Consider the following 23,097-nt stretch of genomic DNA (forward strand, 5'->3'; position numbering starts at 1 on the left):
CTGGCTGCTCATGAATAACTTTCTGTCTTTGTTCTGTCCATTCCAATTGCTACCTCTATGGAAAGTAATTCCGATAGCTACCTCTATGGAAAGTTCCCACTTGTGATAGAGATACCAAGTTTTCCTTTCTAAAATACTGTATATTGACATTAAAACCAAAAGTGTTTCACAGCAACGTGAATGCACTTAATGGCACTTACCTATATATTTAAAAGTGGTTCAAATAGTAGACTTTGTGTTACACATACATTACCACAATAAAAATAAATTAATTAGAAGTAAGACTGCTTCAGGAAAACTTTTACACAAATAATAACACAGATGAAATGTGAGTATGACAAAAATCATGAAGGTGGATTCAGAAAACCCTGATGTTGTCCAGCCTCCTTGATTGTATGAGAAAGGAGAACTCTAAGTAGTTACGTGAGCCAGATGGGAACTCTGGAGCCAGCTAGATCTGAATGAGACCTAGCATGCTAGCTGTGCAGTGTGAACAAAAGTTTTCTGAAACGGAATATGGAGGAAAGAGACTTTATTCCAGTGAACAGTTTGCAAACTGGGGAGACACAGCTTCCATGCAAAAGGTGAAGTTGTGTTCCAGAGAACATAAAGGAGGGTTTTATAGCAAACGTGCCAGCCCAGGTTCCCAATCAGGTCTGTTTATGCAAATGAAGGATTTGGACTTATTTAGTTCTGAGGGATGATACAGCTGAGCTCTGGAAGGTGAGTTCTGATGGGTTGGTTCAGGAGAACTCTGATTGGTTGGTTCAGGTGAGATCTGAAAGTTCCAGAATTAAACAGGAGTCTGGTCTTTGGGGGAAGGCAGAGTACATGTGTGATCCCTACTCAGCCAATGTCCACTTGGCCCTATTTTAAATTTAGGTCCAGTTAGCCCCTGGGGACTCATCTTGAAGGACTGGCTGTTTCAGGTTCACATTTGTTTACAATGGGGAGTCCATTTTTTTTTTTTTTTTACTTTAGATTGTATCATTTGTAAAATGGAGACAATATTATCTCCATCACAGGGATGAGCTAGGGGTTAAATTGTATAACATACACATAACTGGATACAAATCCTAGCACACTGGATACTCAAATCTGAGCCAACAAGCCCACCCAGCCCTGCCCTCACCTGGCCACCAACTGCCCCTCAGGCTCACTCCTAGGCTGGGCACCACACCTCTGGTTCCCCACAGTCATTTCCTTCTGGCCTCCCAGTTTTATAGACCAGCCTTAGCCCTTCAACAGTGTCTTGGCTTTCCTGGCTGACCTGTTGGTGATCTGTCACTCTGATTACTGTGAACAGAGTTGCCAGAGTTGCTCCCAGCCTTTCAGAACCCTGCCTGGACCCTTACTGTCACCCTCCTCCTGTACCAGCCCACAGCACTGCCTCCTGGGAACAGGACTTTGTGATGCTGGGAGAGCCCGGGTGCTCATGACCCTGAGGCCACCCAGGCCACACATGGACAGAGACTCCTCTGCCACAGGCTTCCCCACGTGTTCCTTATAGTGAGCCTTGAAGTGGCCCTGGGAGCCCTCACCCATCAGCTGGCTCCATAAGGAACCTCTATCTCCTGAAATTTCTGAGCCAGACACTCCTCTCCCTCCCCTGTCACGTTTTCCAGACCTCCACATCCTCTGGTGGAAGCAGCTAATAAAATGGAGGCATGGACATCCGCAGTCACGAGCCTGGACACAAGAGCAGCCCTCAAGCCCAGTCTAAACTGAACCAGGGCATTTATTGCCAGGGAGCACGTTGAATCATGAGAGGGGCCAGTATCTCCCAGCAGATGCCAGCATCTGCCCAGAGCTCTTGTGGCCTTTCTGGGTCTGGCTGGCACTCACTCCCAATTCCTCTTGGGACAATAAAACTTCTTCCCATTTCCCCCAACAAAGCCTGGCTTCTATGGCACCCCACTGCCCAGGTTCCCAATCTCAAGGCAACTGTCGGTCAGTTTTGATTCATTCAGCTTGTACAGTATGATCTCAAACTTGCACAGCTGCTGGCAACATAGCCTCACAAATTTCTATTTAATTGCATGAACGGCATGTAATAGACTAATTCTCAATAGCTGGTTCCTGGAAAAATATGCCCTGCTCACTGTCCTCAGTGACAGGGGGCCCAGGCGGTCAGCACTCTCCTGTAGGACGGGCTGCACCAGCAGATGTAACTGTCGGGAAGAAGGATATCCAGCCACATTTGATGCTGCGCAGAGCTCACAACACAGGAGGAGAATCACTCCCAGCCCACATTCCTTGTTCTCTCTCCAAAGCCCTATCTCTTCCCCTCTCCCCATCTTGCTGGCAGGAGGGTCAGCAGAGGACAGAGAGCATAGATACAAGACAGTTCAAGATGGAGAAAAAGGAAGCAGCTTGCACAAGCTCAAATGGAAAGACCAGGCAAAGGCATGTCACAGCAGAGCCTGGAAGTGCACCCTTGATCCTCCAGCTTTTCCCAGCACCTGTCCCTGAGGGTTTCCAGCAGACAGATCCCACAGTTTCACAAGTAAAGGCTTCCAGGTTTTTTAAACCTTAGTGATTTTAGCTTGTGCTTGGAATGTTGAGTCATGAAAACTCCTGCCACATTCTTTGTTGATCAGCCTGGTCTATTTCCACTGTTGGGAACTCACTTTAAGTCTAGTTATCTCGGTCCTTTATTTGTTGTGGGTTTCTTGGCTTTGAATTGAAATGGAACAAAATAGACATGGAAAGTATAACTTCCGAAACCTAAGACCAAAGGAAAAGTAAAAAATTAAATGTGATCAGTTGAGCAAATGGGACAAAATGGGGGAAAGGAAAAAAAAAACAAGAAAGAAAGACAAGTAAAAAACTAATAGATAACACGGCAAAAGAAGGTACAAACATTTTGTTTCTCATAATAAACATGAATAGGTTAGATTCATCTATCCCTTAAAATAGAAAGTGTGAGATTGGGTCTAAAAAAGAGAGAGGAATAAACAAAAAGATTAAAAAGCAAAAGAACGGAAAAAAAAAAAAAGTAAGCAAGTAAATGTGAGCAAAAAGAAAGCTAATTTAGTAACATCAAATAAAGTAGGATTCAAGAAAAAAGGGGAACAGAGAGATATAATTCCTAATATAGATAACCTACTGAGAAAAGAGAGCAGCTGTGAACTTTTATGCTCCTAATGACATAGCTTTGAGGAAGACATAAACAAAGAACACTCATTGTTTCTCTTTAAAAAAAAAAACTTTTTCAAAAAAATGAAATCAGAGACCCAATCACTGTCAATAATGCTAAAGCAAAAAAGACAAGTTAATAACAAAATGACATTGAGGAGAGTGTGCAGGCATGAGAGAGCGAGGATCAAACACACACACACAGACACACACACACACACACACACACACTTCATAATACTTCTGTAGTTAATGAGAAAACCAAAACTCAAATTCAAACTTCCAGTTAAGGGTGACATTTAAAAGTCACATTTGGCTCCTCCACATCACAAAACTTCATGATACAGCTCTAAAGGATGTTTTTAAAGGCACAAGCACAACTAGATGGAAAGAACATGAGGGGAGAAAGCATTCTGGATGCAGGAAAACAGATGAGGGAGAGGTTGCTGATTTATTTAGCTGATCCAAGACAGCTAAATCCCAAACCAGCACAAAGGAGAGCGTGGAAGCTGTCTGGTTTGCAAAACAAAACCCCTTAAAGACTTGGGGCTTGGCAGGACTAGATATCTCTGGAAATGAGGGCAAAAAAGGAGCTCAGGACAGGAGCACTGGGTGAAGGTTAACTTAAAAAAAAGCAGTTAGGGCCAGGCGCAGTGGCTCATGCCTCTAATCCCAGCACTTTGGGAGGCCAAGGCAGGCAGATCACTTGAGGTCAGGAGTTCGAGACCAGCCTAGCCAACATGGTGAAACCCCGTTTCTACTAAAAATACAAAAATTAGCCGGGTATGCTGGCACATGCCTGTAATCCCAGCTACTCGGGAGGCTGAGACAGGAGACTTGCTTGAACCTGGGAGGTAGATGTTGAGACGAGATAAGCGCCACTGCACTTCAGCCTGGGCAGCAGAGCGAGACTCTGTCTCCAAAAAAAAAAAAAAAAACCAAAAAAGAGCAGTTAGATCTCAGATTTTCTGAACAATCCAGTGCCAAGAGGTGACTGCCCGCCCCCACTCAGCTGTAAGACTAGAGTTGTATTCTCTGAGAATAAAAGGGAGCCCTTTATAATGGGGACTCTGGCCCTTTCTTGGTGGAATATCTTAGAGAACAGGAAGGTTGGGTGAACATCAGTGTGCAGACCAGTTCCTTAGGCCCCAGTCTCTATCCACATTTGGTTTCCAAGCCCCAGCAGTCAGGAGTAGCCCCCAGGAAGGAAACTGATGAATTTTCTCCAGTAAATTTCTCCAGAGGTTCTCCAGTAAAATGGCGGAGGTGGACCCTCCTGTGTATGCCCTCCCCATCCTCCGACGCCACCCAGTCAGCTCCATAGAGAACCATTCTCAAGTGGGAGTGATAGGCCTGGTTCAGCAGACATTTGAGGAAAGACTCTCATTTGAGGAACCAAGACAAAAACGGGAGGAAAACAAAAAGCAAGTTGCAGGCAGCAGATACTATGCAGGGGGAAGAAAACTGTTATACAAAACTACTGTAATATCCTCAGAGAGAATCTCTAAATACGGAAGAGTCAGAGGAGGAACCGATCCCCAGAAGTCAGAAATAAGATATCATGAATAAAAGACTCCAAAGAAGGGTTGGATGAAAACCTGACACTCCTAGGAAGAAGAGGACAATAAGAGAGACAACCCAATGTCCGAATAGAAGGAGTTTTAGAAAGAGAGAAGAGAGAAATGAAGGAAAAAGAGTCTTTAGAGAAATGCTTGAAATAAACTCCCCAGGATGGGAGTATAAACACTAAATACTAACTGAGATAACCAAAATTACCATGGAGATTTGGGAAGGAGTGTGGTTGGGTGGCGGTGGGTGGCGGTGGGGGGAGGGGTGGGTGAGTGGAGAAGGGGCAGAAAGCAAAATCTCACTGCCCATGCTAGGAATTCCACAGACAATGACTAAAATGTAAAATCAAAAAGGAGTAACATAAGCATACTAATTAGAAATAAATATCTTAAAAAAAGGAAAAAGAAAAGAAACCTCATCTGAGAGCATAGAACGTGGTGACAGATTCAGGCAATGGCAGGGGAAGAATTTGCTGCCTCATGATAAGCCATGTAGAACTCTTGATTCTTCAAACTGTGTGCAAGTGTAAACTTCCATTGTAAAAAAAAAGTGAAATAAGATGGAAATAATTTATTTTTGAGATTTTGAGCATACAAATAAGACAAATCAGAGCCATGGGGCAGGGATGTGAGGCAGGAGAGTGAGTTGGTAACAGGGTCAGCTTGCATTTTTTCTGTGTTATTGTAATTTCTCACGTTGAGACTATCTTCACGTAAGTCCATATTTTAAAGTACTTTAAAAATTTAAACAAGAAAAGAAAAACTAAAACCAAAAAATGGAATGCAGCAGGGCCACAGTGCTAGAGGTTCTTTGGATGACCAGGAGGAGAATGGGGAGACCAGGCCAGGGGCTCCCCCTTCTAGAAAGGGCCACTGAGCCTCACGCTGGCCTCTGAAGAGGCCCTGGCATATTGGAGGTTCTTGGAAGATGTGTTTAGAATGAACCTAGGAATGGGGTGGGAGGTCCATGGATGCTATGTGTCTGGCAGCCCACACCCAGTGGGGAGCCCATAGTCTCTGACGTAGGGCATAGGATGCTCATCCTACAGGCAGGAACACAAAATGCAGATGTGGGACTAGAGGACACCTGTAGAGGGGCTTCACTGCCACACCCAGGATCTAGGTCCTCACTTTGTGGGCTGCGATAGGGGTCAGTGAAGGTTGTGGGTTGCTTATACTTGGCCATCAGAGCCCCAAGAGGAGAGTCATCCTGCAGCAGCACAGATAGGGGCTGGCCAGGACCAGGCTGGAAGCAGAAGGGCCACTTAGATGGGGCTGGTGTTGTAATATCAGCTGAGGCCAAGAAAATCCTCACCATGCTGGAACAAGGGCTGGGGGCCTTGGAAGAAGCAGGGGAGGGAACATGGCAGGTGGAGTTTTGAATCCACACTTCCCCCTCCCACCTACCTGCCATGGCTGATGCAACATTATGTTCTAGAAGAGGCAATTTAAAAATCACTTTGAGAGCAGGCTAGGTTTCTGTTGTATGTTTTATTTTTTTTCCAGGAGAATAAGTGAGGGAAGCTCAGCAATAAGGAGCCATAGAAGATTGATTAAAAGTTTGATGTGATTGAGTAAAAGCTTGAGACTGGTGGGGAGAAAGTCAAGATGGATGGGAAAGCACATGCACTTCTAGGAGTGGAACATTAATATTGGACAGTCGGAAACCAGAAATCTTTAAGAAAGAGGAAACCTCAGGGGAAGAAAGAGAGGCCATCCTATCCCATAGCTTGAAGGTCAAAGGAATATTTCAGCCTGCAGGGAATCTTCATTTCCCAGCCCATTGTTTACCAACCTTGCACGTCAAAAACAAAAACAAAAAACAAAATGTTGCTTTCATGAACTCTGTGTTAGTCCATTCTCCCATTGCTATAAAGAAATACCTGAGACTGGATAATTTTTTTTAAAGAGGTTTAATTGGCTCATAGTTCCGCATGCTGTACAGGAAGCATGATGCTGACCTCTGCTCAGCTTCTGGAGATGCCTCAGGAAACTTACAATCATGGCGGAAGGCAAAGAGGGAGCAGTCATGTCACGTGGCCAGAGCAGGAGCAAAAGAGAGAGCAGGGAGGAGCCACACACACTTTTAAACCACCAGATTTCGTGAGAATTCACTCTCTATTTTGAGGACGGCACCAAGAAGATGGTGCTAACCACTCAAGAGAAACCGCCCCCATGATCCGAATACCTTCCGCCAGGCCCCACCTCCAACACTGGGGATTACAATTAAACATGAGATTTGGATGGAGACACAGAGCCAAACCATATCACGCTCCTTCCCTGAGTTCTTGACCTGGAGTAGATGCCTGGGTTGTCTCCATTTCTCAAATGAGGAGACTGGAGGACTGACATCAGGCCAAGACTAACAGGTACTCACTCTCAGATAGCGCCTGAAGGCTGACACAAGTTCAGTGAGACTGCTAGGACAACCCCCTCCTGTGCCATTAATGTCTGCCCACAAAAACCTCACACCTTTGGCTGGCTCTATCTTCCATGGCCCTCATCTCAGCACCACCTGGGGGTACGATGAAGATGCCGTCAGGTGTCGGAGCTCATCTTGTGCTCACTGCTCACAGGACCGCCCCTGTGTCAGATGCCCTTCACTTCTAGACCTCATAACCTCCACCCAGCTCAAGTTGATTTAGCAAACCCTAACTGTGCATCCTTCATAAGCTGTAAATTGTTACTCAAACCAGCCAAGAGGATGTCACTACTATTATTATTACATTACTGTTTTGATATTGCTGTTGTTATTTATAACACTTCCTCAATTTAATTTCTGTTCTCCATTCTATATCATAACCCTCATTCAGGTGGGGCTTCAATCTGTCTTATTATTTCTCTTTTCCTATCACCTAGCAGTACTTGACACATAATTGGTATCCAGTAATATTGGGTGCTTACATGAATAATTGAATGAATGAATGAATGAATGAATGAGAAAAATAAATGGAATGAATGAGTGCATAGTGTGACCCATATTTGTATTAGATCCTCAATGGAAAAATAATTTATTGCTTTTGTAAAGTGCCTGATAATTGGCAAAGAGCTTATTGACTGCCTTCCCTATCAGACTGTAAGCCCAACAAGGTGAGGTTTTTGTCTATCTTGTTTATCTCTGTGTCTCAGTACCCAGAACAATGTCTGACACATAGTAGAAGCTCAATAAACACTTGTTCAATAAACATTCACACAGCATCTCCAGAAGGCCAGGCACAATCAATTTCCACTGTACTGGTAGAGAATGTGGGGCTCAAAAAGGTAGAATGAAAGCTTGCATACTACAATGGAAAAAACCATAATATTTGGAACCAGAATACCTGGCTTCAAGTCCCATTTATACCACCTACTAGCTATAGATTTGGGAAGATCATTGAAGCCCTCTTGTTCCTACTTTTGGTGTGGTCCTTTGAGGCTGAGGCTTCACTAAGCATTGGACAAATGGAAGTTGCTGTGGTTGATAGTGTTGTCAATGCTGCCTAAACCCTCAGAGATAAGACTATTACAATTCTTAGAATGGGTTCTGAAATGAAAGACCTTCAAGAAGCATGCGAAGGCATCTAATATGAATTATAAAAAGGAAGTTGCAGATCTAGAAAACAATGATTGCCTGAACATGCAGAGCTCCCTGAGACCAGCCCTTCAGATGGTCTTCACTCCCTTTCTTGATTAGGAGTCCAGACTCGTGGGTGGTAAGTCTGCCACGAATACCTAGTGTCTAAATTTTAGCATGTCGTATTACAGGATCTTGCGTGATAGAGAAAAATGGCAGATTTCTCGTGAGTAACCAGGATGGTTCTAGCTGGTAACTAGAGAAGATATTTCACTCTCTGAGCCTCAATTTCCTCCTTGTAAGTTGAGAATAACCACAGCTACCTTATAGGACTACGGTGAGAGTAAACTCATGCGGTAAACCATGTAGGAAATACCCTAGTTGTGGCCTTCTCCCCTGGGTGGAACTTTACCCTATGAAGGTTTAGCAAATCATTCAACACAATCAAACAGTGGAGTCTAGGGGCAGGCGACATGGCTCCAACCTCGCCTCTGCCTTACTTCATGAGTTTGATCAACAGTTTGAATCTAAATAAAAGCTAGCTTTTATATATCTGATGAACCAGGCTCTGTTCTAAGTGTTTTGCATGTATTAACTTGCTTTAATTCCCACAGCAGCTCTGCAAGATACATGGTAAATAATCCCAAAGATGGCTGCCACTTATTCCTGCCCCTTCTCCCAACAAGCAGAGCCTATTTCCCTTCCCCTTGAATCTGAGCTGTCTTTGTGACTATTTGACAAACAGAATAAGACAGAAGTGATGCTGTGCCATTTCCAGGTTTGGTCTCTGTTAACTTAAAAATCACACAATTTATAAATTTAGAAAGGAAATCTTATTTTTCGTAAAGCATTGCAACCTGCAGGCTGGCCATCTGCAGGTTGGGAAGCATAGCCTCTGGTAGACCCGGAAAGGCAGGCACTTTGAGGGAATGGATGGTAAGGCAGGAATTTGTGCTGAACAGATTAGCTAAGTAGGGTTACAGGAGGAGCTACGAATATTCACAAAGAGGGTCCTGACGCATGCCTACTGAACATCCATATTAAATGTGACTCATATTCACTCTGGAGCAGAGGCTTAACATTTAAATGCATTGCAGGTAGGCCCTATACAGCAATAGGTGAAGCAGGGACATGAAGGCCCTCTGTGTGCAGCCTCTTGTTAACCGGTCAGAGCCAGCCTATGGTTGGTGGTCTTTTATCAGGAGAAAGTTACTGACATCCATCTCTTGTCCAATCAAAGCTGTAGTTGTGACTTGTGGACCAGGGGTTGGGGGTCAGTTAGTCAAGGTCTAACGGTGAACTACAATTGTTTTAGCACTTGTTTCTTAGGGCTAGTGCCTGTTTAACTGCTAGAGAAAAAGAAAAACCTGTGGCAGTTAGAACATTGTTTATTCTTTAAGTGTACGGGTGTATGACTTAAGTGTTGGTTGGAATGGCCTTGGGTCTTATTTATAATTTGGTATCTTATTGCCATAAAGTCAGTTGTGTGATCACTACTGTAACATTATTGCTGGTCGGATGTGGTGTCTAAACTGAAGAAGGATGTAGCAAGGCATGTTTGACCTCCTATCACAGCCAGGAACTCAGTTTTTAAGGTTTCCCTAGGTTCCCCTTGGCCAAGAGTGTATTTATTTGGTCAGGTGGGGGCCTTAGAGTTTAATTTTAGTTCTCATCCCTAAGAAACCAAGCATGTTTCTGCTTTGCTCTGAAAAGCCGCCACCATTCTGTAAGAATGTCTGAATGGACCACAGAATGATGAGGAAGCGTGGACGAGAGAAAAACCACACAGCCTAGATGAATGAGTGAGGCCTTCCTTCCTGGACCTTATAGCCCAGCTCAGCTGCCGAATGCAACTGTGTCACTGACTCTGGACCAAGCTATATAGAGCAGAAGAAACATCCACTGATCCCTGCCACGGTATCATGACAAATAACGGATCACTATTTTGTAGGCAATAAGTTTTGGAGTTTTCTTACGCAGCAGTAGATGATTGAAACAATTTAGGAATGAGTACTATCACCACTGTCCCAATAAGGAAACTGAGGCACAAAGAGATTAGGTGACTTTCTTAAGATGCATAGAAATTAGAACAAGGGAGGGGAAGCCCCACCAAGCTTTTCCATGGTCAGACCAGGTCACTTCTGGAGAGTGATGGTCTCCTCAAGGCACTATATTTTCAAGAACAGGGCAGCAAGGATGGAGAGGAGTCCAAACTCCTGTCCATAGGAGGAATAACTGAATAAGTCATCTGGAGAAAAGAAATCTTGCTAAGGGGCAGTATATGAAGCTCTGAATCCTTATATGAACAAGACCAGAAGACAAATGGACAGATTCTCTGATTTGTCTTCTACACTCCATTCCACACTTCATTCTGATGGAGTGGTCTGCTGGGTGGTAGTGGGCTCCAGTCCCTGGTGCTGGACAAGTAGAGGCCAGACTATCAGTAGATTAAGTGGCTTGGAGAAGAGCTGACCACTGGGTAGCAAGTTGGCCAGAGATGATCTCCAAGAGCCCTCTCAACTCCAGAAGTCAAAAGTTCATCTGAGACCTTATAAGGCAAAGAGGAATGGAGGAACAAAAACTACATTCAGCCAAATCCTAGCAGTTTTCAGAAGTTCCACCCTAGATGAGTCAAAAACGAGGCCAAAGAAGCAGGCATGCTCTGGAGGTCTGGACAGAGCAGGGCAGTTTCCCAGAAGTCCCACTGTGGGCACCCCGGCAGTCCTCAATGGCCGTTTTGTGCAGAGCGTTTGGAACCCTGGCTCCACTATTGGGCCAGGTGAAGGTCTCTGGGGAGACACAGTTGGTGGCAAGAGAGCTGATGGATGCAGACCTTGATGCCATGGGGCCCTTGAAGATAGGGTCACTCATGGACCTCATTGCTCTTGGTGAATTTGCCCCTGACCTCCTGAGAAGCCCTGAAGAGTCTGACTTCACTCCCTCCTTCCTACTTCCCACCTGCAAGTCTCTGTCCACAAAAGAACAAGCAACTGATTACCTCCCAAGCTGCTCCTATAGATCTTGCCATAGCAAATTTCAGTCAGTCTATCTACACTCAGAAAAAAACAAACCTGAGCATAAAAGACAGGCTCTGATGCATCCCTCAGACCCTCTCTGCTCCAGGTTAAGCCAGCGATGATTGAAAAGTGTCTTCTGCAGCACGTTAGAGAGCACCTTGAGTTAATTAGGAACTGAGCTTCACACTCCCATTAGTGCTGCAGAAGAAAAATTAAACAACAGATATTTCCTTTTTTAAAATGTCCTGGGGGACAACTTGAAATGCTTCTTCTGTGAAGAATTACTCATTGGAGTCATAAAAAGAGAGAGGGGTATCATTTATTTAGGTTCAACTGTGAGACTTTGTGGCTTTTTTAAAGGGATGCTGTATTTTTGCAGCTATTTTAGAACCATAATTCCCCACTATTAAACATATCAAAATGAAAACTCTATTCAAGCAAGTTATTTTAAGTCAAATATAAATTTATTTACTAAATTGAAATTGGCAGTAGCAGCTGTGTTTTTAAACAAATTTCAAACAATATTTAGTTAAAACCATTTTTTCTGCATGTCAAAGAAAAACACAAGATTTAAGTAATCATACAAAATACATTTTAAGGTTTATTTTATACCATCCTGCAGGGTTCTGAGAGCAGGCCCCTGAAATGACAGCATCAGCAATGTCTGGGGACTAATGTATGGACAGCAAAATTCTGCCACTGTTCTAGGAAAAGGAAATCAAGTTAGAAGAGGCCTGATGACACCTCAAGACCAAATAAATCACAAGTGACAATGTCTTGGTTGCCCCCGAATTGTTTTGCACCCAGAGCTATACTGCCTACAAGACGGATCTTCACCTTCTAAAAATGACTTTTGTGTTTCCTCCAGTGTTACCGGTAGTAATGAGCTTCTCTCAGGGTCTGCTAATTTAAGTCAGCATGGATATTAGTTTACAGCACTTAAAGGTCTCACACTTATAATAGAGCAATCCTTTGGCTTTCATTGCAACCCAGTTAATTTACAGTAATAGGTAGAAAACTGATAGTTAAATTATGAGTTTTATCAATCACAAGGCAGAAAAATGAATCAAGTAACACTGAAGCAGCACGGGAAACATATTTTATTCATTGTTCAGAAGAGCATAACTTATGTTTCATTGTGTTTGGAGCATTCTAATTTTACTAATTAGATGTTATTTTGAGAAAATAAGTGTTAGAGAATTTTGTCCTTAGCTGATCACCTGGCCACATGAACAAAGAAGTTATAAAATCATAGCACTAATTAAACATTGTATTTCCATGCTGGCAAATCCATTTAACTAACAATGATGATTTCCTTGCTCCTTGGACTGGATGTTGGGAAGGAAAAAGAAAGGAGAGGTCAGTCTCATCTACTTTGACTCTGGGGGCCTTGGGCTGCTGGGAGCTGTCTTACTCTGATGGTTAGAAGCACTGAGCATGGCATGTTTAGATTCTGGCTCAAGCTCCTTAATGCATTGGTGGAATACTGAGTTACAGTTGATCAGCATAATGGAGGTGGTTTGGAAGGGCTGCCGAGGACGATGGGTACATTTCCCAAATGGACTGTGGCCTTTGCTAAAGACAGGGATGAGGTGTGCCTTTCTCAGCAAAATGCAGCCAGTGCCCCTTGGCAGCAGTTGGCTCAGCAGATCAGCCTGGCACAGCCAGGGCAGGTCAGTGCAAAAGTGTCTATACCATGTTACTCAGGCTAACCTGTGCTCAACTAAGCAGCATGGCAGCCTCTCTCACAGAGACACCATATACCCCAGAGCATAGCACTAGTTTCAGGGCCTCCCAGAAATAAGACAGAATCAAACCATTTTCAGCCAAAGGAGGGCCCCACCCACTCCAAGGAGGGGCCCTGGACCCAGCATCAACATGTCCCAAAGGTGTATTTTGAGCAGAAAAAAATCTTCCAAGAGTGTGCTCTTAGGCTCAGGACAAGACAGGACAGCACCAGCGCTCCCAGTCTGAGTAGCTGGGTCTGTTCATCGTGGACAGAGAAGACTGGAAACACTGTGCAACCCCGGAAAACATGGCAGAGTCCATGGCATGGAAGAGCAGGCCGGTGGTTCAGTGCTGCCAACCCAGGCAGTGGAGAGGCCCTGTGTCCCTAAGGGCTCCTCCTGGTGGGGGTGGGGGCCAGGCAGCACCTACCAAGAGCTCCCAGTTCTGGAGGAACAGGAGAGGCTGTTTCACACCCAGCCGGCAGGCTCTGAAGAGCAGCGGAGACGGTGAGCATCACAATGGTGCAGCAGTCAACGCCCATATCCACCTGAGTCCCAGATCAGAGAAAATACTAAAAAGTGGGCGGTCACTCCCTCTGGAAAGGCTCAGAGCATGTGCCCTCTGAGGGCTGGTTCCCTGTGAACACACCTGCCTCAACTGCAGTGTCTTATGCAGCCACCAAACGCCATGGGCAGCCAGAGGGATTCAGCTCATCTGAGTTTGCCCCTTAGCCCGTCTACATGGAACACCAGGTACTTCAGGGGGCAAAGAGGCCTACCATATGGTCCAGTAAGCCAAGGAGGAAGCAGGGTCATTTGCAAACTCCCAGGATCTCATGCTGCCCAGGACATGTCATTCAGCCAGGAATGGGCATGGGGTCCACAACCCCTCTTGGACAGTGATCTAGATCAGTCTTTTCTGAGCTCCCTCCAATGCTCCAGTCCAAAAAGTGAGGCAGGAAGCGCATACTACACGGCCATCACAGCTTGAGCCAGAACCTAAACATGCCATGCTCAGTGCTTCTAACCATCAGAGTAAGATAGCTCCCAGCAGCCCAAGGCCCCAGAGTCAAAGTAGATGAGACTGACCTCTCCTTTCTTTTTCCTTCCCAACATCCAGTCCAAGGAGCAAGGAAATCATCATTGTTAGTTAAATGGATTTACCAGCATGGAAATACAATGTTTAATTAGTGCTATGATTTTATAACTTCTTTGTTCATGTGGCCAGGTGATCAGCTGAGGACAAAATTCTCTAACACTTATTTTCTCAAAATAACATCTAATTAGTAAAATGAACAATGTTACATGTCCTTGAGATCCCAGCAGCTAAACATAATAGAAGTTTACCTCTCACTGTAGTAATGTCTGTGGTGGGCCAGATGTTGGCCTCATCTCTCTCTGTGGTCACCAAGGTTGACTCAGGGGGAGAGATAGGAGAGAAGACTGGAGGTCACTGGCAGTTTTTAAAGGACCAGGCCTGGAAGTGGATGCTGTCACTCCTGCCCAATCCCACTGGCCAGAACCCCATCCCATGGCCCCAACCTAAGCACAAAGGACACTCAGAGAGCAGCCCATGGAGATTTGATGACACTAATGGTCTGCCCCAAATGTGTTGTAAAATCACGTGCACCTTGGCCTCTCCTCCCTTCTCCCAGGGCAAGCTAAACACTAGAGGATTCAAGAGCTCCCCTGGGTAAGCATTCTGTTCACTAGTCACTTCCACATTAATCCTGCTGCGTCCCTGTGGCACTGCTCAGCACCCAGCCCTGGGCTGCCACCAAGGCCGGGGCACTAGTACTAGTGACTCTTCCCAATGTGGCATGGCATCTCATTCCCATGAGCATGGTCGCAGGCATTAGAATGTTCACATGAATGACAAGACTGAGAGGAAGAGAGGCTGAGCCCAAGGCCACTGGGTGAGGACCAGTAGTGCAGCCTCAACCGCAGGGTCTTCTGCAGGGCTCAGGAATCCAGTGAGATGAGGCTGCCTGAAGGGGTAGACCCCAGGAGTGACTCAGGGCGAGTCACAGGCACCCTGTTTGGCATGGAGTCTAGTGCAAGGTCCTGGCTTACCACAGAGCAACCAGAACTTTGCAAAGAGGACCCACTCACCCTGAAAAGGGCACTCCCTGGGGTTTGGAAGAGGCCGTGAGCTCTGAGACCTGAAGGTCCTTGAGGGCTCCACCAGGGTTTCCAGCTTAGGCTGCAAGTCTACCCCAGGTCTCAGGCCCCAGGCCCTGGGCTCATTCATGGCTCCCAGCTGGACTTTGACAGGCTCAGGGCCTGAGCTGTGCAGCCCTGAGAGTAAGAGCTTTAGGGGCTGTGGCCAGTTGGGAGGGATAGGGAGGGTGCAGGGAGCCGGTGTTCTGAGTTCAAAGCCCCTGCTCTCTGCAGAACATGGTGCTGACCTCAACACACTGTCCCTGTGGCACACCACATGTGCTAAAGATTTTCTAAGAGGACCATGGATAGCCTCATGACACAGTGAAGAAGCAGGGCGTTCCCGGGTCCGATCTGCTGACTGCAGACCTGTGGATCATAACAAGAGCATTTGGAGTTCACAGGTTCACAGGTGGCAGCGTCACTGCGGAATCTGTTGGAAGAAGCTTCAAGAGAAAGTCATCAGCAAGGAAAGAAGCTGGACAAATGATGTATCTCAACTCCTTAGGGAGGGTACGTTCCTTTACCAAGAACTCAATTATCTCCAATTTTCACAATGCCTTTTTAAGTCTGTATTCTGGACAGTCACGGGGCATGGCTACAGGCTTGTGTGATAAGGAAGCAAGGAGGATGCTTCCCTCCTTGGCACTGAACTTCATTCTGATCTGTATTATTTATGTACAACTCAGAGACATTCAGTTCCTGGTTGGGTGTCAGGTGGATAGAGGTTTTCAAGATTGATCTGAGGCCCCAATCAGAGTTAACAGAGATAAGGAACCCTGAGCGATTGCTTTCTAAAACATGCCTGCCGTTTTCCAAGATGCTGCCTGTGGAGGATTTTATCAGGAGACTTGGTAAAAAGAATTGCAGAAGTTGTTTCTTCAGGAAGTCTCCTAGACAAGGTGAAAAATGAAGACTTCCCAGAGAGCCAGTCTTTGATCATGTTGAAAAGAGCTGAATTCAGACTGCAAAGACCTCAAACTGTCGCAAACTCCAAAGGCTGGCCAATAGGAGGATTACAGACCTCCCGGGCCCTGCAGGAGGTCCCCATGGACTGTCATCACACACCAGGAAGCAGGGCCCTGCCTTCATCATGCTAGGACTACTGAAGTCTGTTTCACACCTCATTTCATGGCACAAGCAATGGTATTATTAGGGGAGGGGAGATTGTTTCTACAAACAGACCAAACAAATGATACAGTGACCAAAATGAGTTTTGAAGTCATAATTATGATAATTCATATTTATATAGGCCCCTAGTGCATATACAGCACTATCTCAGATGGCCTAGTGACAAATCTGGGACAAATATCTTCATTTTTACACATAAAGAAACCAGGCCTCAGCCTGGTGGAACAGGCTGGAACACACCTGTCTGTGTTCTACCTAAGCGGCAATGTCACAGTAATTACAAACCCTATAATAATTCTAAGTGTTTCTATCTATTCCCACTCCTATAAAATGTTCATGCACAGAGTCTACTCCTTGGCCCTATAATAATGCATGATCACAGCAATAGCACTTACTCTTACTGGGCACTAAACCTGGGGAAATCCTCAAAACACCTCCACATTGCAGAGGAGGAAGCGGAGGTTCAGCCGGGTTGGTGAAGGACCTGTCTGACCCTGACCCCCAGTCATGAGCTCACACAAAACCTCTGCAGCACTGCCCTTTCTTAGGATGCTGCCATCCTGGGTACCTGCTACAGCGCAGCTCCATTCCACACCTTCTGCTCACTTGATCCCGTTTAATTCTCAGAGATCTGTGAGGGAGATGCCACTACCCCATTTAACAGAGAGAGAAACTGAGGCTAAACTTGTCCCAAAGTTTACTATCACTAAGCAGTGGTGTCAGGATTAAAACCAGATCTGTCTGGGGCTAAAACCTGTGATGTTTCCATGACAGTCTTACAGGATCTCGGATTTATTATGTAATGGGTGCTTATCTTTTTACGATTTGGGTGAGTTCTGGGTGTGAGACATCTGACTAGAGACATGTCAGTAGAAATCATTGTCGCTGTAGCTGTTGTTAATCTCCTTTATTCCCCTGGACTTAGCTGAGGCTTCCAGACCATCCGGTGTTCTGGAAGCTGTTCCCAAGACGGATCATTCTTTGCAAAATGAGCTATGGCAGTCTCCTGATGTGGGCAGGGGCTCCCTGCAGGCAGGGATGTGTGCAGACCCTGATCAGAGGACCTGGAAAGTACTTGCCACTTTATTTCAGTCTGAGGAAGCTTGAGGGGACTGTCACCCTAAATACTTGCAGAAGAGAGAGGGAAATCACTCTTTGTTTCCTGAAAATGATGGATGGGCATTCTGGGCTGCAGAAACACTGTGCAGGCTGGCCTGGCCCCAGCCCATGAGGTCGGAGAGTATGATGGTAGTCAGATGGCAGCAGCCCGTGAGTTGGGCATGGGCAGTGCTGCATGAATTAGCTGACTGCTTTCCATTTCAACTTTAACGTTGTTTAAATTTTATGTTGATGCAAACATTATAGGGCAAAACATAAAGGTCCTTCACCATTCCCACCACTCCCTCCCAGAGTGTAAGTTTTCTGTGCTATTTCTATACATTAACATGTAACTTGTGGGCTCTGGGGAGAGGAAAGTAACAGACACTGGGATGGAATTGTATTAAAATTATTTTTCTGGTGTTCTTATTTCTTAGCAATTCATCTTAGAAACCTTTTGTATGTACCTCATTCTGGTATGGCCTTACCAGAAATGATTTAACCGTTCCTCTGTTGACAGATGAACAAGTCATTTCTCATTTTGTGTAGTAAAAAATGTTACATTGAGGATTGTTATGCATCCATTTTTGTGCATTTGTTTTTCCTTAGGACAAATTCTTAAAATTCAATACAAGGTTACAGGACATTTTATTTTAAAGTTGTTTTAGACATTGCAAAATTGCTTTCAGAAAGTCTTTATCAAATTATGTATGAAAAGTGTATGAGAATGCCCATTTCTGTATGCTCTTCCTGTTGCATGGTCATTAAGTACTGACCGTCCTTTTAAATTGAGAATCTTATGACAAATTTATTGACCATTTGTATTTCTTCTATTAATTCCTTGTTAACACCCTTTACCCATTTTTCTATTGGGTTGTCTTTTATTTTAACAACGTATTTTATTTTTTTATATTGGATTACCCAATATGTCCAAAAATCAGCCTTTCAACAAGTAATCAATATAAAATTATTAATGAAATAGTTTACATCTTTTATAGCAAATCTTTGGAATCCACTTATAGCATATCAGATTTACATTGCAAGTTTTTATCAAATATATGTGATCTGTATTTAGATCTTATCAAATCTACATTTGAAGTAGATTCACATACCCAACTTGTTTCAGATATACTGTAGTCTACTGTAGTATAAGGTAGAATAATGGCTCCCCAAAAGATATGCCTGTCCTAATCCCTGGAACATGTGAATATGTTATGTTACGATGGCAAGCATTTAATTAAGGTGGCAGATAAAATTAAGGTTGCTAACCATCTGACCTTAAAGAAATTATCCTGGATTGGCCAGGCGCAGTGGCTCACGCCTGTAATCCCAGCACTTTGGGAGGCCGAGACGGGCGGATCACGAGGTCAGATCGAGACCATCCTGGCTAACACGGTGAAACCCCATCTCCACTAAAAATACAAAAAATTAGCCAGGCGTGGTGGTGGGCTCCTGTAGTCCCAGCTACTGGGGAGGCTGAGGCAGGCGAATGGCGTGAACCTGGGAGGCGGAGCTTGCAGTGAGCCAAGATCGTGCCACTGCACTCCAGCCTGGGGGACAGAGCAAGAATCCGTCTCAAAAAAAAGAAAAAAAAATTATCCTGGATTATCCAAGTGGGTCTAATATAATCACAAGAGTTCTTTATAGTGGAAAGGGAGGCAGACAAAGAGGTCAGAGTCGGAGTGATTTGAAGATGTGAGGCTGCTGGCTTTGAAGATGGTGGAAGGGTGCAGGAAGACTTTAAAAGCTGGAAAAGGGAGAAACAGATCCTGCCCTAGAGCTCCAGAAGGAACAGTCGTGCCAGCTATTGACTATAGCCCAGTAAGGCCCATTGCAGACTTCTGACCTCCAGAGCTGTAAGAAAATAAATTTTTGTTGTTTTGAGCCACTACATTTTTAGTAATCTGTTAGGAAACAAATACATATTTCTAAAAGCTTTTTGATAACTGAATCAAATTCAGTTTGTCTTAACAGCTTTATTGAGGTATAATTGACATACAATGAACTGCACATATTTCATGGGCACAGTTTGGTAAGTCTTAATATAGATGTGCATCTGTGACACTATCACCACAATCAAGGCAGCAAACATATCCATCACTGCCAAAAGCTTCCCTGTATCCTGTTGTAATCCCTCCTCCCACTCCCTTTGCCCCTCCTGACCCCTGACCCCAGGCTGATCCGCTTAGTTCTCATTTTCTACACTTTTATAGAAGTGGAATCACACAGTATGTACTCTGGCTTGTTGTCTGTCTTCTTTCCCATGGCATAATTATTTAGAGAAGCATCCATGTTGCAGCGTGCATTAAGAGTTCATTCATTCATATTGCTGGGTAGTATTGCACTGTATGCAGGTACCTCAATTTGCTTATCCATTCACCTGGTGAAGGCCATTTGCATTATAGCAAATTTTTGGATATTAGAAATAAAACTGCAATGATTTGCATACAAATCTCTGTAGAGAAATATGCTTCCATTTCTCTTGGGTAAATAAGTAGGAGCGGAATGGCTGGGTCGTATCCCAGGTGTGTATTTAACTCTTTTTTCTTTTTTTTTTTTGAGATGGAGTCTTGCTCTGTTGCCCAGGCTGGAGTGCAGTGCCTCAATCTCGGCTCACTGCAACCTCTGCCTCCCGGGTTCCAGAGATTCTTCTGCCTCAGCCTCCTGAGTAGCTGGGACTACAGGCACATGCCAACACGCCCCGCAAATTTTTGTATTTTTTAGTAGAGACAGGGTTTCACCATATTGGTCAAGCTGGTCTCGAACTTCTGACCTCGTGATCTGCCCGCCTTGGCCCCCCAAAGTGCTGGGATTACAGGCGTGAGCCACTGCCCCGGGCAGTATGTTTAACTCTTTTAAGAGTCTGCTTAACTGTTTTCCAAAGTGATTGTCGTTTAACATTACCACCAACAGTGTACAAGAATTATTGGTCCTCTGCACCCACACCAACACTTAGTCTGGTCAGTCTTTTTACTTTATCTAATAGATATGTAGTGGTATCCAATTATGGGTTTAATTTGCATTTCCTAACTACTAATGATGTTGAAGATCATCTCATGAGCTTATCTTCCAATCCTATATCTTCTATAGTAATTATCTGTTTAAATCTTTTGCCTATTTATTTAAATTGGATTGTTACCTTATTATAGAATTTTGATGGTATTTTATATATTTTGGGTACAAGTCCTTTATCAGATACATGATATTCAAATATTTCTCCTAGTGTGTAATTTGTCTTTTCACTCTCTTAATGTGTTTGAAAAGCAGTTTTTTTTAATTTAAATGAGTCATATTTATCAATTAGTTCTTTTTTGAGTCAAGCTTCTGATGTTGTATCCAAGAACTCTTTGTCTAATCCAAAGTCATAAAGGTTTTCTACTAGAAGTTTTATAGTCTCAGATTTTGTGTTTAGGTATATCATTCATTTTGAGTATATTTTTATATATGGTGTGAGGTATGAATTGAGATTCATTTTTTTGCACACAAATACGCAGTTGCTCAACCATCATTTGTTGAAACAATATCTTCTCCAAGGAATTGCCTTTACACCTTTGTCAAAATCATTATCCATATATGGAGATAGATAGATAGATACGGAGGTATATGTGGGTCTATCCTGATCTTTCTATTCTGTTTCATTAATCTGTCTATTTTAATGCTAATATCTCATTGTTTTGGTTACTGTAGCTTTACAATGTCTTGAAATCAAGTAGTATTAGAACTCCAACTTGATTATTCTATTTCAGAATGAGCATACTTTCCAATGTATTTTATGAGGTTAGCATTACCCCTATATAAATCTAGCCAAAGACATTACAAGACAAAGACACTATAGATCAATATTCTTTGTGAACGTAGTTGAAAAAATTTTCAACCAAATTTTAGCATATTGAATCTAACAATACATAAAAAAGAAAATACATAATGACAAAGTGGGGTTTATCCCAAAAATCCAAGGTTGATTTAATGTTTGAAAATTATTAATGTAATTCATCATATTAATAAATGAAGAAAGAGAAAAAAATAATCATCTCATGGGTTCAGAAAAAGCATCTGACAAAATTCAATATTGCTTCCTGATAAAAATTCTCAACAAACCAGGGATACAAAGGAGCTTCTTTAAACCTGTGAAAAGCCATCTATGGAAAACTGAAAGCTAATATCATACTTTATGGTGAAAGACTAAAAGCTGTTTCCCTATGATCAGGATAAAGATAATGACATTTATTCTCACCACTTCCATAAAACACTTTCATGGAGTCCTGCCTGGTGTAATAAGGCAAGAAAAAGAAATGAAAGTTGTTCACATTGGAAAGGAAGAAGTAAAACTGTATCCATACCCAACATAATTGTTTATGTCAAAAATCTGATGAAGCCTGCAAAAATCTACTGAAGTAAAAAATGAGTTATTATTGTTGGGGAAAATGAAAGCTCTAAATAAATGAGGAGTTATACTGTGTTCATTGGTCAGAAGACTTATTATTGTTAGGATGTCAATTCTCCCCAAATTGATCTATGCAATCCCAATCACAATCCCAGTAGGCATTTTTCTGTTAATAGAAATTGACTAGCTGATTCTAAAATTCATATAGAAATTTAAAGGGCCTAGAATAGCCAGACAATTTTGAAATAGAATAATTAAGTTGGAGTTCTAATACTACTAGATTTAAGGTCAGATGGTTAGCAAACTTAATTCTATCTGCAACCTTAATTAAATGCTTGTCATGTAGCATAACATATTCACATGTTCCAGGGATTAGGACAGGCATATCTTTTGGGGAGCCATTATTCTACCTACTACAGTATATCTGAAACAATTTGGGTACATGAATCTACTTCAAATTTGATAAGATCGAAATACAGATCACATATATTTGATAAAAACTTGCAATGTAAATCTGATATGCTATAAGTAGATTCCAAAGATTTACTATAAAAGGTGTAAACTATTTCACTAATAATTTTATATTGATTACTTGTTGAAATGCTGATTTTTTGACATATTGGGTTATCCAATATAAATAAATATGTTAAATAAAATATATTGTTAAAAGACAACCCAATAGAAAAGTGGATAAGGGATGTTAACAAGGAATTAACAGAAGAAATACAAATGGTCAATAAATATGTCATAAGATTCTCCATTTAAAAGTACAATCAGCACTTAATGACCATGCAATGGGAACAGCATACAGAAATGGGCATTCTCATACACTTTTGATGAAACATAATTTGATAAAGACTTTTTGAAAGCAATTTTGCAATGTCTAAAACTTGCAAATACTGAGCCCTCCTAGATGCAGACAAAATGGCACATCCTTTGTCCATTAGCTACTTACACCAATGGACTGCATTTGTATGGAGCTAGAGATGCATTAAGTCAGCTGCAGCCTCTCACGAGGAACTTAGATACATAGGCTGAGCAATTCCCTAACAGAGCAAATTAACATGAGCTCGGACACATGGGGAAGGGGGAAAGGGCCCAACATTTGTGGAAATCTATCATGTGCCTGGAGTTTGCACACTCTTTCTGTACCTAGGTGCCCGTCTGCAAACTGCTGTTCTAGGTGCAAACTGTGTGCCTGGTTCCTTCTGAGATACAAACAGTTAAGCCCTGACCTGGCACTATAGTAGGAAGGCCAGCTGGCAAAGTGCTGACACTCACTTTGGGCTCCTCAAAGAATTCCCAGGACCCTCATAGTTGA

The 23,097-nt window shown here is 43.3% G+C and overlaps 1 protein-coding gene across 15 annotated transcripts in view; it reads left to right on the forward strand.

Annotated features, from left to right (window-relative positions):
- Positions 1–23,097, forward strand: part of ARHGAP22 (Rho GTPase activating protein 22) — a 225,972-nt gene that overhangs the window by 74,060 nt on the left and 128,815 nt on the right. The window lies entirely within an intron of this gene.

This window comes from Gorilla gorilla, chromosome 8, assembly GCF_029281585.2.
Source record: "Gorilla gorilla gorilla isolate KB3781 chromosome 8, NHGRI_mGorGor1-v2.1_pri, whole genome shotgun sequence".
Taxonomy (NCBI): Eukaryota; Metazoa; Chordata; class Mammalia; order Primates; family Hominidae; genus Gorilla; species Gorilla gorilla.